Below are 16,059 nucleotides of genomic sequence, written 5' to 3' on the forward strand. Positions count from 1 at the left end.
CAGTCCAGTTTCGTAGGTCACATTGCAAGATCTGTTTCAGCAACCTCCACAGCTCGGATGAGGCCGCATTCTTCATGACAGTTGTTCCAATGGGTGTGTACTATAACATATCCAAAATTCAGCCCCATTGGATAACTCCTGAGTCCGTAACCTAGCAAACACTGAACCATGCTCAGGATGGATTTTTGTCAGCGAGCAAAACGAGTTAGCAATTTGTTTCGGCCTTAACTTCCTCCTCCGAGCTTGGATTGGGCCAATACTTGTGTGGTTGGATCATACACATTCTGAACTTCACAATGGACATCTTAAAGTCTTCATTTGATTCAGCCTAGCCCAATTCGTAAGCCCAAGAAGTTGCTGGTCATGCTGACATGAGGATGAGCTGGTTGGAAGCTTGGTCATGGTGAGCTAGGCATGAGCTATTGTAGCTGGTTGAAAGCTTGGTCATGGTGACATGAAGATGAGCTAGGGCTGCTGGTGGGATTTATTGGTGAAGTGTATCAACCAATTCAGATTTTATAATGCAAGTGTTGTATGCATTAGTGAAGTGCATCAACCAATTCATCTTTTATAATACAAGTGTTGTATGCATTAGCCATATTGAATTCAGATTTATCACTCCCCTCTCCCTATAAATACCACATCCATTCCACATTCAAGACACAACAAATCCTGAGATTCACAACCCCACAATTCACTCCAACCATCCTCAAACACTCTCACAATCCCAAACACTCCAACAATCACCAAAACAACTCCAGCAAACTTCTCTTCCATTTCCCTACGAATTTCATCTTCCTTAGCCATCACCACTCACTCAAACTCATCCCAAATCACCTCCATATCCTTCATACATCTTTCTAGAAGTGGGGAAGCTCTTGGAGAAGCATTAGAAGTGGAGAAGCACTTGGAGAAGCCTTGGACACCACAAGAACTTCAGAAAAAGGGTTTTTCTACTCTTATTGCATTCATTATGTTTTCTCATTTCTGTTCAAGTCTCTTTTCCATTATGAGTAGCTAAATCCATAACTAGGGCTTCGATGTAACCTAACATGAATATTCTGGGTTTATAAGTTTGGAGTTTCAAGTTTGATTCATGATTCATGTTCTTATTCATTATGCTTATAAGTTAACATGCTTGTTTGAATGATTGATCACCATTAGAACTTGTTTGTTAACTATCTTGGTTTGAATTAAGAGTATACACCATGCTTTAATTCGAATTGAACTATGAATAGGAAGAGTATGTATGGACATTCGACAACAGGGATTAGATACATACTTGGTTGTTTAAAATGTTCTTCTATGCTTAATGGGTTCCTAATGCTTAATTTTAGGTTAGACAACAAATGATCAAATTAGGTAATTAGGAACACAAGGTTAGGACCAAACACCATGGCTTAATCATACTTTAGCTAGAATCAATCTTTGAATCTGAATTAGACTTGTTACTTGAATCTTTATAACCCAGAATTGAATTGTTATGGTGAATCGAATGCCCTAGTCTCCAAACCTGTGTTTTAACCTTCAAAACCACCCTTTGTTACTTTTGTTTACTTGCTTTCCGTTGCAATTTCAGTTTGTTCATTTCTTTCTATAATCACAAGCATTCTCACTTCAAAGTTCATTTTAATCTTGCTGCATTTGTTTTCAAACTCACTCTTGCTTTAAATTCTGTTTTAGATTTAACTTCCTAACTTCTTGAATTCGGTAATCTAAAGTACATAACTAATTTGAACTTCTCAGTCTTCGTGGGTACGACCTCGTACTTGTCTTGCTATACTACTAATTGCCCCGTACAATTGCGAGTTAACATATTATTAACAACAAATTTTGGCGCCGTTGCCGGGGACTGAACGAAAGTTCTTCCCTGGTTATGTGCCCAAGGTTACCCTATTCTTTTTAGTGTTTCTAATTAATCTAATTTTCTGTTTCAGGTAGTTTATGTCTAACAGGCCATTCCTTGAACAAGTGAGGTCTTCGTTCCAACGTTCCAGATCTTTGAACGCAGGACCATCATTGCAACCGAATCGTGTGACCTCTGAAATTCAGAATCGTCTAGAAAGGGAGTTGTCAACTGCAAAAGAGCAAGCTCTTGCTACATTTACAAGTCTTGCTCTCCACACTGAACTTCCTGGTTCTTCACCTTCAAATTCGGAAGCAAGTTCAGACCAAGAAGAAGAAGAAATGATGGCTGCCATTGAGTTCATGGGAGAACTTGATATCCCAACAATTCCAACATCTCCTTCAAGCATTTTGCTGCCCACTATAGCTCGAAATTATGAGCTTAAATCTTCTCATCTTAATATGCTACCCTCCTTTTATGGTTTACCTAATGAAGATCCATTAACTCATATAAAAGGATATTTTTAATGTTGTGAGTTCTTTTCCCTTGACAGGTGTGACAGAAGATCAACTTCGAATGAGAGTGTTTCCATACACTTTAAAGGATAAGGCGAAGTATTGGTTGAATTCTTTGAAGCCTGGTTCACTCACTACATGGGCTGCCATTCAAAAAAAGTTCCTGGAAAAATACTTCTCCACGCAAAAGACCGACATGCTTAGGGACAAGATTTTATTATTTGCACAGCAAGATGATGAATCGTTTTGTGAAGCATGGGAGAGATTCAATGGGCTGCTCAACCAATGTCCTCATCATGGGATTCCATTGAAGCTTCAAATGCGTATGTTTTATAAAGGACTAACCCCTTCTAGTCATAATATAGTCACCAATTTTGCAGGTGGTTCTTTTAAAACCAAAACTCCAGAAGAAACGTACGAACTCTTTGAGGAGATAGCAATGGAGACCCAACATACGGATACAAGAGGTAAACGTGTTATTAGTGGTTCTAATGATGCTTCTAGTGTGCAGATTTCAAAACTGGAACAAAAGCTAGATGCTCTTCTTGCATTAAACTCAAGAAGCCCTCCGAAGGAAGTGTGTAGCATTTGTGAATCTCATGACCATGCTACCACAGCTTGTCCACTTGGGGCTGGATATCCAGAATTTGTGCAAGAGCAAGCTAAGTTGGTAAATTCCTACAACCAAGGTCCAAGAAATGATCCATACTCTCAAAGTTATAATCCAGGTTGGAGGAATCATCCAAACTTTTCATGGAGAAATACCCAGAATCAAGCAAATCCCCCTTCATTCCAAAGGCCACAACAATCATCATCATCATTGGAAGATATAGTGAAGCAGATGGCAATCAACCAATCCAATTTTCAGCAAACTACACAAGCTGCCATCTCCAAATTGGAAGTCCAATTAGGCCAAATAGCTGCTGAAATAACTCAAAGACAGCCTGGGAAATGGCCAAGCCAAACTGAGATCAATCCAAAGAACCCAGAAGCCAAGGCCATTCATGTGCTCAGATCAGGTAAGATCATTGATAATAAAGATGATTCTAATCTTTCAAATGATGTTGTGATTGTAGAAAATGAAGAGGAGGAGACCATGGCCACGGAAGGAGAACAACTCAAAACTTCTCAATCTGCTCCTAAGGCCAAATCAGATTCTCAGAAATCCGATCAATTCCAATTGCATAAAAGGGATGACAAATTTGTGCCACCACATCTTCAAGAAGATAGATACGTGCCACCCGCTCCATATGTTCCACAGATTCCATTTCCAGGCCGTCTTAAGAAAGCAAAGCAAGATAAGGCTTTTAAAGAGATTTATGATATTTTGAGTAAAGTTAATATCAATTTGCCTTTGCTTGATCTTATTGAACAGATTCCTGCATATGGAAAATTCATCAAGGACTTGAAAACTCACAAGCTCAATTTCGCTCCAAATGAAGGAGTAAAGCTCGACCAGAATGTAAGTGCTGTATTGCAAAGGAAGCTTCCACTAAAACTAGATGATCCTGGCAGCTTTGAGATTCCCATTAACATTGGAGGCAAGAAGGTTGGAAGAGCCATGTTGGACTTGGGAGCAAGCATCAATCTAATGCCATATTCAGTATATCAAAAGCTTGGCTTAGAAGGGATGAAGAAGACTTCAATGTGACTTGAACTAGCTGATCATTCTATAAAATATCCAAAAGGTATTGTAGAAGATATTCTAGTTCAAGTTAATACACTAATTCTCCCTGCTGATTTTGTAGTGATGGACATGGAAGACAATCCAAATGGAGATCGTGTTGATCCCATTCTCCTAGGTAGGCCATTCATGGCCACTGCAGACACAATCATCAAAGTGAAAGATAGCACCCTCTCCATGACTGTTTTGGGTGAAACTGTCGAATTTAAAATGCTTAATGCTCTATCTCAACCTTCTATCTCTCTTGATTCTTGCTTTTCAATTGATGTTGTGGATCATGAGGTTTCTTCCAAAATTTTGCAGAGAAAGTCTAATGATGCTCTAGAAGCTGTCTTAACACAAGAAGAGGAAGATCTTTGTGAATTGGAGTTCTAAGAAGTGGTGGCTGCCTTAGAAGTGTTTCCGCCATACCCACCATCCTTTAGGCCACCAATCGAGCCTCTTGGACCATCATCCACGAAATTGGAGCCATCCATTGTCATCCCACCAAAGCTAGAACTTAAACCTCTTCTCAATCATCTCAAATATACATATTTGGGTGCTAACGAAACTCTCCCTGTTATAATTGCTGCAGGTCTCTCCTCACATGAAGAAGAGAGCTTAATTAAAGTTCTAAAAGAGCATAAAACAGCCATTGGGTGGACCATAGCAGACATCAAAGGAATTAGTCCAAGCATGTGCATGCACCGAATTTTAATGGAAGAAGACAGCAAACCATCCCGTGATGCCCAAAGGAGGCTAAATCCCAACATGAAAGAGGTGGTTAGAGCTGAAGTTTTAAAGCTACTCGATGTAGGAATCATCTACCCAATTTCAGATTCTAAGTGGGTGAGCCCTGTGCAAGTTGTTCCAAAGAAGTCCGGAATCACCGTTGTGAAGAATGAGAAGAATGAGCTAGTTCCTACACGAACTGTCACTGGTTGGAGAGTTTGCATTGATTACAGGAAGTTGAACACATCCACTAGAAAAGATCATTTCCCCTTGCCTTTTATTGATCAAATGCTTGAACGTTTATCTGGCCATGCTTACTATTGTTTTCTTGATGGTTTTTCAGGTTATAATCAAATTCCCATTGCTCCGGAAGACCAAGAGAAAACCACATTCACATGCCCATTTGGTACGTTTGCTTATAGAAGGATGCCATTCGGTTTGTGCAATGCCCCAACAACTTTCCAACGATGCATGATGTCAATCTTTTCAGATATGGTGGAACAATTCATTGAGGTATTTATGGATGATTTTTCAGTTTTTGGTTCCTCTTTTGATAATTGTCTTCACCACTTGTCTCTAGTGCTTAAAAGATGCCAGGAAACAAATCTGATTTTGAATTGGGAGAAGTGTCACTTCATGGTGAGACAAGGCATTGTACTAGGCCATGTGATTTCAAGCAAGGGAATCGAAGTGGATAAAGCCAAGATTGACCTCATCTCAAATCTTCCACCCCCTACCTCTGTTAAAGGAATTAGAAGCTTTCTAGGTCATGCTGGATTCTATAGAAGGTTCATCAAAAATTTCTCAAGCATTACAAGGCCATTGTGTAATCTCCCTGCTAAGGATGCTGTTTTTGAGTTTAATGAAGCTTGCATGGAAGCTTTTTCTACCTTGAAGAGGGAGCTAACTTCAGCCCCTATTATCATAGCTCCGGATTGGTCTTTACCATTTGAAATAATGTGTGATGCCTCTGACTTTGCTATTGGTGCAGTTTTAGGTCAAAAGAAGAACAAGCTGCCCCATGTGATTCATTATGCTAGCCGGACCTTGAATGATGCTCAAATCAACTACTCCACAACAGAGAAGGAGTTGCTTGCTGTGGTTTTTGCTTTAGAAAAATTTCGTTCTTACCTTGTTGGTTCTAAAGTAATTGTTCTGACCATGCAGCCCTTAGATACTTGCTCACTAAGAAGGATGCCAAACCACGCTTGATTAGATGGATTCTCTTGCTACAAGAATTCGATTTGGAGATTCGAGATAAGAAGGGATGTGAGAATGTGGTAGCTGATCATTTGAGCAGAATTGTGGTTGAAGAAAAAGGAGGAGCTGTGCTACCCTTGAATGAGACTTTCCATGATGAACAACTATATGCTGCCCAAGTCAAAGAGCCATGGTATGCTGATTTTGTTAATTATCTTGCTTGTGGTGTTCTTAGAAATGATCTAACTTCTTAGGATAAGAAGAAGTTCTTTTCCATGGTGAAACATTATGTCTGGGATGAACCTTTCTTATTCAAGCATTGCCCGGATCAACTCATCAGAAGATGTGTTCCAGAAGAAGAGCAAGAAAGCATACTTAGGCATAGCCACGAATTGGCCTGTGGAGGTCACTTTGGAGCTAAGAAAACAGCACTTAAAATTCTGCAATCTAGTTTCTTTTGGCCCACTCTATTTAAAGATGCATTTAATTTTTGTGTTAAGTGTGATAGGTGCCAAAGGATGGGGAACATAAGTCGCAGGAATGAAATGCCATTGAATAACATACTTGTTGTGGAGCTCTTCAATGTGTGGGGTATTGATTTCATGGGACCATTCTCATCTTCCTTTGGTTATACTTACATACTTGTTGCTGTTGATTATGTGTCTAAATGGGTGGAAGCTATAGCCACCAAAACCAATGATCATAAGGTGGTGCTAAAGTTATTGAAGGATAATATTTTCACAAGGTTTGGTACTCCAAGGGCTGTCATTAGTGATGGAGGCAGCCACTTCTGTAACAAGCCATTCGAAGCACTCATGAAAAAGTACAACATCACCCATCGAGTCTCTACACCATATCATCCTCAAACTTCTGGTCAAGTGGAAATAAGCAATAGAGAAATAAAGCACATCCTGGAGAAGGTTGTGAACAATACAAGGAAAGATTGGGCAGCCAAGCTCAATGATGCATTATGGGCTTATAGGACAGCATATAAGACTCCCATTGGAATGAGCCCTTATCGTCTTGTGTTTGGGAAAGCTTGTCACCTACCAATGGAGCTTGAACACAATGCCTTTTGGGCCATCAAGAAGTTGAATTTTGATATGGACAAGGCTGGCCATGTTAGAAAATTTCAGCTCAATGAATTGGAAGAAATTAGACATGAGTCTTATGAGAATGCAAAGCTTTACAAAGAACGAACCAAGAGTTACCATGACAGAAACATTCAACGGAAAGAGTTCTCCAAAGGTATGTTAGTTCTTTTGTTTAACTCACGTTTGCGTCTCTTTCCAGGAAAATTGAAGTCTAGGTGGCTTGGGCCATTCACCGTGGTCAATGTTTCTTCCTATGGAGCTGTGGAAATTCAAAACCCTAAAGATGGATCAATTTTCAAAGTAAATGGACAACGTTTAAAGCCATTCTATGAGGGAATTTCAGCTGGCATTCAAGCAGGCCATGTGGTGGATCAACTTCCCTTTGTACCATCAACTTAGCTGATTACATAATGTCTTGCCAAGACATTAACTAAGGCGCTTCTTGGGAGGCAACCCATGTGTTCAAGAAGAAGGTGCTTGGTAGTAATCGACCTAATCGCATCAAGGGGAAGCATTTCAATCCTTTCTCTTTACTTGTTTTGTTTTTATTTTAGTCATTTTAAGTTTCTGTTCCTTTTTATAAATAAATAAATTTAAAAAAAAAAAAATTCATATAAGCTAACTTTTGGTAACCCCAGTGAGCACCTCCGTCAATACAGTGTCTAGGAGTTCTTTAGGCGACACCTTCGGTGTCTAAGAAGTTTGGATTTTAAGCGGGACGATTGTGACCCCTCCAAACTTCCCGGATCCCCTGGCTGTGTTTTCTGAGGCCCTTAACTGGTCATCCGTGAGTTGCTTATATATTCTTTTTTTTTTTTTTTCCTAAACCTTCTTCTAAACTTTTCCCTTTATCATTTGTTTGTTCTCAATCATCTTTTGTATGCTTTCACATTGAGGACAATGTTCAATTCAGGTCTGGGGGGAAGGTTTTCAATTTCAATTTTCTTATCCATTTGTGTTTTCAATTTTCGTTCTCTTGTCACTTTTTTTTTTTTTTTTTTTTTTTTAAGAATGTCATACAATCAATGCTATGGAGCTGCTATTTGAGGTTTTCATATCAGAATTTTGCAATTCACAAAGCTTTTTCTCTTAGAATTCTGGTGGCTAAAGTACCATGCTCAAATTCTTGAAGGAAAATAGTGGAGACTACCCTAGTGAGCTATATCGAGCCTAATTGCTTTCTTGAGAGGGTTTAAAGTGTTCTATTTCTCATCCATACTTATTTTCTTCAATTCACTCTAATTGATCTCATCATTTCATTTTGATTAAATACTAAGGATGATTCTCTTTTGCAGATATCATGTGCTTGCTCTCATTCATGAATGAACTCATTGAAGTGATGCTAGGCTATGTGTGTATAACCATTCTATGTGCTTTCTTTTCACCCTACCCATATGTGTGTTCCATTAGCCCTCTTGAAGCCAAACACTTAAAGCCTTTTTCTTCTATCACCCTCATCATTTCCCTACCTTTGTATCTCAATCTGAGATACTTGACCTATTGTAGCCATACCCTAGTAACTTAGAAATATACCAAGGTTTGCCAACATAAAGTTTGAAGCAAGGAAGTTGTAGCCATGTACTTAAATAAGAATTTTGTGTGAATCTGTGCAATAAAGTAAAGAAGATGCAGATCAAATCAGCAAAGATGAAAGTGTTTCAATATGATCTAAGTGTGAAAAATAAAGTCTATGCCAGGTGATACCATGAAGTTTGCTGCCATGCCAATCTAAATCAATGATGCCTTGCAGATTAATGAAGCCTGCAACCTTGGTATGTTCTTAAGTTATTTGTTTTTCCTTCCAATTCTTCCATTTCCCCTAAACCTTAGCCTTTCATTACAACATTGTGAAAGACCTAGCTGATCTTTGAGGATGTATTCATGGGTGCTGGTAAGTATGTGTGTATCTCTATTCTTAGTATTTGATTCCTTTCATGAGATCTAACCAAATTTGTGCTTCTATTTCATACACTCACTTATGCTTTCTTGAGAGGATTAAACCTTAGGTTCTGAGTGATTGAGTGTTTTCTGTGAGAATTAGAGTCGAAGCATGTTCTCTATTCAAGGTTTGAGTGTGCTTGCTTTGAAACCGTGTGCCTTTGAGCTATAGCTTCCACTTGTACACACTGATTGATCACATATCTTGGCAACTCTATGGTGTTGGAGGTATGACTAAAGTTTTCTTTCATTTTCATTAGTTGATTTCAAAGTTTATTTTTCTAATCACTTTGTTTTGTAGACTCAGTAAAGCATTTGTGGGTATCGTATCTGTTAAACCCTCAGGAGACACAACTCCTCCTACTAGGGATGCCTAGAGGTTTAAAGGCTTGTTGCATACGCTCAATGCAATCGAGTTACCTACGAAAGTGGTCTAGTTAACTTTTTGTTTTGTTTTTACCTTTGTTTTTCTTTTGTTTTGCTCGAGGACTAGCAAAATCTAGGTTTGGGGGTGTGTTAAGCTCATAATTTCATACATATACATGCCCAATTTACTTACTTCTTTTGCTTAGTTTCCTATAATTCTGAATTATTTGCCTCTATTTGTGTGTTTTGTAGGCCAATAGAGCAAGAGAGCATAGTTCAAGCAATTCAAGCATGTTAAGGCCTAATTTGGATGAATGGAAGAAGAGCTTAAAGACAAACTCATTTTTCCTACAGTCCAGTTTCGTAGGTCACATTGCAAGATCTGTTTCAGCAACCTACACAGCTCGGATGAGGCCGCATTCTTCATGCCAGTTGTTCCAATGGGTGTGTACTATAACATATCCAAAATTCAGCCCCATTGGATAACTCTTGCGTCCGTAACCTAGCAAACACTGAACCATGCTCAGGATGGATTTTTGTCAGCGAGCAAAACGAGTTAGCAATTTGTTTCGGCCTTAACTTCCTCCTCCGAGCTTGGATTGGGCCAATACTTGTGTGGTTGGATCATACACATTCTGAAATTTACAATGGACATCTTAAAGTCTTCATTTGATTCAGCCTAGCCCAATTCGTAAGCCCAATAAGTTGCTGGTCATGCTGACATGAGGATGAGCTGGTTGGAAGCTTGGTCATGGTGAGCTAGGCATGAGCTATTGTAGCTGGTTGAAAGCTTGGTCATGGTGACATGAAGATGAGCTAGTGCTGCTGGTGGGATTTATTGGTGAAGTGCATCAACCAATTCAGATTTTATAATGCAAGTGTTGTATGCATTAGTGAAGTGCATCAACCAATTCATCTTTTATAATACAAGTGTTGTATGCATTAGCCATATTGAATTCAGATTTATCACTCCCCTCTCCCTATAAATACCACATCCATTCCACATTCAAGACACAACAAATCCTGAGATTCACAACCCCACAATTCACTCCAACCATCCTCAAACACTCTCACAATCCCAAACACTCCAACAATCACCAAAACAACTCCAGCAAACTTCTCTTCCATTTCCCTACGAATTTCATCTTCCTTAGCCATCACCACTCACTCAAACTCATCCCAAATCACCTCCATATCCTTCATACATCTTTCTAGAAGTGGGGAAGCTCTTGGAGAAGCATTAGAAGTGGAGAAGCACTTGGAGAAGCCTTGGACACCACAAGAACTTCAGAAAAAGGGTTTTTCTACTCTTATTGCATTCATTATGTTTTCTCATTTCTGTTCAAGTCTCTTTTCCATTATGAGTAGCTAAATCCATAACTAGGGCTTCGATGTAACCTAACATGAATATTCTGGGTTTATAAGTTTGGAGTTTCAAGTTTGATTCATGATTCATGTTCTTATTCATTATGCTTATAAGTTAACATGCTTGTTTGAATGATTGATCACCATTAGAACTTGTTTGTTAACTATCTTGGTTTGAATTAAGAGTATACACCATGCTTTAATTCGAATTGAACTATGAATAGGAAGAGTATGTATGGACATTCGACAATAGGGATTAGATACATACTTGGTTGTTTAAAATGTTCTTCTATGCTTAATGGGTTCCTAATGCTTAATTTTAGGTTAGACAACAAATGATCAAATTAGGGAATTAGGAACACAAGGTTAGGACCAAACACAATGGCCTAATCATACTTTAGCTAGAATCAATCTTTGAATCTGAATTAGACTTGTTACTTGAATCTTTATAACCCAGAATTGAATTGTTATGGTGAATCGAATGCCCTAGTCTCCAAACCTGTGTTTTAACCTTCAAAACCACCCTTTGTTACTTTTGTTTACTTGCTTTCCGTTGCAATTTCAGTTTGTTCATTTCTTTCTATAATCACAAGCATTCTCACTTCAAAGTTCATTTTAATCTTGCTGCATTTGTTTTCAAACTCACTCTTGCTTTAAATTCTGTTTTAGATTTAACTTCCTAACTTCTTGAATTCGGTAATCTAAAGTACATAACTAATTTGAACTTCTCAGTCTTCGTGGGTACGACCTCGTACTTGTCTTGCTATACTACTAATTGCCCCGTACAATTGCGAGTTAACATATTATTAACAATAGAAACCCTATACCATTCAATGTATATAAACACACCCAAAATAAACCCAAAAATTAATAGCTGTTGATTTCTTAAATTCAACATCTATGTTTGATTACTGTTTTGCCCTTTTTCTTTTTCTAGTAATCAACTCAATCTTCATCAACGAGCATTTCAAACTTTCTTCTTCTTCAACAATGGCGAGGTTCATCGAGCTCTGCTTCTAGTTTTTCTCCAATTCCAATTCTCCATTATATCTTCGTCGTCTCCACCATAGCCATCGCCGACTCCATCGCCGCAACCCGCCACCGATTCACCTTCGCCCAAAATTCCATCTCCGATTTCCCTTCCTCCGTCTCCGTCGGACGCTCCAGTTAACGCACCACATCCTTCTTCACCTCCGGCGCCACTGTAATCATCTTTGTCTTAATCTCCATCGGCCGACGACACGCCTCCAATTCCTTCTCCAGCACCGTCGAATTCGAGCGATGTCAACCGTAGCAACCTCGGACGGAGACGGAGCTAAGAACTCCTCTGGAGGAATGAGCCCGGCAAAGAAGGCAGAGATCGTTGGATAATATTCGTCGATCTCGGACGGAGATGGAGCTAAGAACTCCTCTCATTACTGTTCTTGGATTTAGATTCTCAGTGATCTAGGTTATTTTTGGAGAAGTATATCCCAACATGATGTGCTCTTTCTTGAACAGATAGTGTAATATGATTTGGGGTTCAGTAATGTTGTTTGTTTGGTATATAGAGATAAACTAAAGCATCTTGTTTAACTATTTTTTTGCTGATTTATGACTTCAAACCTTCTTGTATGCATATAATTAACATTGACTGGAAGCCTTTGTAGATATAGTTTATTTCAACGACTAAACTTATGATGGACTCTGTTATGATCTCTTGTTTTCAGCTTTATGAGGTTGATATGCATTTGGAAGAACTCCGAGAAATGGTTGTTCAGAAGTGCAGGTTGTTCAGTAACATTGTATCTTAGTTTAATATGTTTTACATATGCATGTTGATGAAATGAAATAAAAATTTATTTGTAAAATCTGTATTATTGATGTGTGTATGTATGCTATGGCCATGTGTGAGTGCATGTGGATAGAAAAAGCGACTCTGTGTTTTTTGTGCATGAACAGAGTTGCATATGAATGCTTCTCCAGCAACCATATCTTATCTTGAGAACATTGTTTCATAAAAATGTCGACTGAAGAGAAGAGAAAACTTGGGGTAGCCCCTACCAGATTGTCGCCTGAAGATCTCAGCAAGGCATTAGATATTGTTGCACAAAATAATCCAGGTTTCTAGGCTACTGCTGATGAGGTGGACCTTGACATTGATGCTCAGGTAACCATTTTCATTATTGATCAATTGGGACTGATACACACCAATGCCAGGTAATCATTTACATTATGAGCAAAACACTGTTTAGTGTTGACTTGGTTTTGATGTTTGGTACTGTTTGGATTCTTTATCGTACCCATTATGCAAATGAAATGATGTAGTCGTTAACTTCCAGTAAGTGGTATGAACAGTTGTTATATTATTCATACCCTGCAACTGAGTTGACTTCTATGACATAGTATTAACATAATTTCAATAACAAAGTGTTGAGGCCCAAAAAAGTCACGGTTCGGCCCAAATAAATTCTCAGCCCAATGCAATACCTTACCGAGAAGAAACTCGATTTGGGCATGCGAAAGTTCATCATATGCGCTTGCACACATGCCACGCCAAGCAAATAAGCAACACGCCACGCTACAAGCTTAAGTGGGCCCAAGCCACGCAAGATGCCTGGGGCTTGCTTGAGTGGGTTGTGGTATGGATGGTAATAAGTTGACATGAGGCCCATTGATGGGCCAAGAAATGGAAGTCCCGGGGTTGCTTGGGAGCCTCGGAACTTAGGCCCATTTCTTAGGCCCAAACATGTGGGTGAGCACAAAGAGAAAATATCCTAACCAAAATAGCCCAACCAAAATAGCCTATTGACTCAACCATAAAAAGCCCAATGCTTGAAAGAGATAGCCCACTTACTCAATAAACCAACTTGGCCCATACAATTACAATAGAAGAGCTGCAAAGCTCCAGCACTTGGCTGAAGCAGAAAAGCCACGAAGGAAATTGGGAGGACCACGTGCACAGAGCTACTGAGAGGCTTCAGCGCAGGAAGGAACAAGTTCCAAGCTACAACATCTAAAGGACCAAGGGATATTGGTGCGCAGGGAAAGATGCCACTTTTCGAACCAGCATACATAGCCATTTCTTTTCTTCATCAGATCTAGCCATGGAAAGAGGAGAAAAGAAGAAAAAGGAGAGGGATGAAAATAGGAATTCTTCATAGAGGCAGCCGCGGGAAAGGGGGCCTTGAGCTCCCAAAATCCCTGATTTTATGCAGAGGAGCAGAGTAGATTTCACCACAAGAAGATGATTGAAAGGATGAGGAGAGAAAGGAAGGGAAAAGCTTGGAAAAATAGGAAGGAAGTCATTAGGGTTTCTTGGAAACAGATGGCTTCCAGCGCCTATAAATAGGGCCTCTTCTACCCAACAAAGAACAACACACAACCAGAGAGCAAGCTTCCTCTCTTGCATGCAAAACCCAGCAATTTTCATGCTTAGTTCATCTCCTCCCTCAGCTTTCCCCTTTGTCATGCTATTCTGACATTTGACAGAGTCACTGTCGAGCTGTCGGAAATAGCGCCCAAGCCATCTTTTCCTTTCCTTCCCTCCTTTCTTAGCCAAACCTCTTTGCAAACTCTCTATCTCCTACCTTAATACCCCTTTTTCTCCCAAGAAGACTCAGTTTTCTCTTCGGTGCTAAACTCATGTCGATTTTGCTCCCGTGCCACAAGCTTCTCATGCTAAGCCAAGAATTTATCTGTAAGCTGTTGTTATTTTTGTTGGTGAAGATAACCAAGGTGTTTCCTAAGGCCTTACTGTCCTTTCGAAGCATTCTTGGGGCTTGATCTCTGAACTCAGGCTCAAAGGGAAATTTCATCCATTTTGCTATTTACGGCAGCCCAGGCCCGTAGTAGCTGCCGGAAGAAAAAGACCCCTACACAAAGCATGTTCTATATTTTGCTCTATATATAGCTGTGCACTTGAAGTTTATGATATGCATAATGTGATTTTTACTAGGAAGATAGTTTTATGACATAGTATTAACAATGTACTTTTTTCTTTTCTTGTAGAGGTATTTCCTTAAGCCTTTGCGATTGTTTCTGGTGAAATTGTGGACAATTGGATGTGGTTTCTGCAAAGGATATCGGATGTCTTGTTGGGCCTTTTTTGGGTTTTTTTTTTGAATTTTTGAATTTTTTGTATGAAATGGTATTAACAATGTACTTCTATGATATGGTATTAACAATGTACTTCGGGCTTGCTAGGCTTGTTTTGGGTTTTTTTTAAGTTTTTATGCTGGGCTTGTTTTAAGTTAATAAATGGCAGTCATGTAATTTATAGGAACTTCAACACTCATTTCTTATGTAGTAAATAGTTTTTGGGTATGTTTCTAAAGTGCATTCCATGTGGGGTTTTTTTTTTAATTTCAACCCCTATTTTGAGTAAACTACTAAAGCTCTCTTTATTTATTTATTTATATTTTCTTACAGACAACGCTTGAATTAAAAGAAAAGAAAAATAGAGAAAAGAAAACAAAAGCTTAACGACTAAGCAAAGATCGATTCTCAAAGCGACACGTGTATGACACGTATACAAAAAGACTTCGAGCAGCGAAAGAAATAAGTTCCCATCTGTCCGTCAGAAACCATCTTGTTGGATAAATTCCCATCTGTCCTACAAGTGTCCTACAAGTGTCTATTTATGCAACTCAACCTCTTCCTCCTCTTACCTTTCCTCGCATTCTCATCCTTCGCAGAAGAATCAAATCCCTCCAACTCCAAAACATGGCCACTTTCGGCTGAGTCCACGAATCCCATGCCTCCCAGAACAGCCTTGAAACCGAAGACCTCGCTCGCTTCGCCGTCCAAGACCACAACAACAAGGAGGTCTTTACTCTTTTTTGCCTTTTAATTTCTTCAATATATTGCTGGAATTTTAATTAATTAGATTATTAAGCAATTAATTGAAATTCTTGCAGCATGCTCTGCTTGAGTTTGTGAGGGTGGTGAAGGCGAAGGAGCAAGTAGGTGCTGGAACTCTGCACCATCTGACGATCGAGGCCATCGATGCCGGAAAGAAGAAGCTTTTCGAAGCCAAAGTCTGGGTGAAGCCATGGATGGGCTTTAAGGAAGTGCAGGAATTCAAGCACGCTGGTGAGTGCGAGAAATTAATTTGCTGATATTCTAAGCAATATGGGCAATATATGGTCAGAAAATAGTCTTGCCTTGAATTATAGTCTTTGTTTCTTGAAAATATGTTGGTGCTTTCTGTTTATATCATTCCCCACTGGGGACTACCCAATTCGACATTTCAAGGTAGCCCTTCTTTCATGTCTTAAGTTTTAGGGACTACCTGTCCAGAATTGAATTCATTTCCAGAACAAATATTTGCCCTCAATTCTACATTCATTTTAAATCTAT

General features: G+C 39.2%; 1 non-coding gene across 1 annotated transcript; it reads right to left on the minus strand.

Moving 5' to 3' along the window:
• Window positions 1-2,557: 2,557 nt before the first annotated feature.
• On the minus strand, window positions 2,558-2,664 carry LOC148296393 (small nucleolar RNA R71). Its single transcript, XR_015834272.1, has one exon. It is a non-coding gene; the product is annotated as a small nucleolar RNA R71 (small nucleolar RNA).
• Between the last annotated feature and the right edge of the window lie 13,395 nt (window positions 2,665-16,059).

This window comes from Prunus avium, chromosome 2, assembly GCF_965620075.1.
Source record: "Prunus avium chromosome 2, drPruAviu1.hap1.1, whole genome shotgun sequence".
NCBI classification, from domain to species: Eukaryota; Viridiplantae; Streptophyta; class Magnoliopsida; order Rosales; family Rosaceae; genus Prunus; species Prunus avium.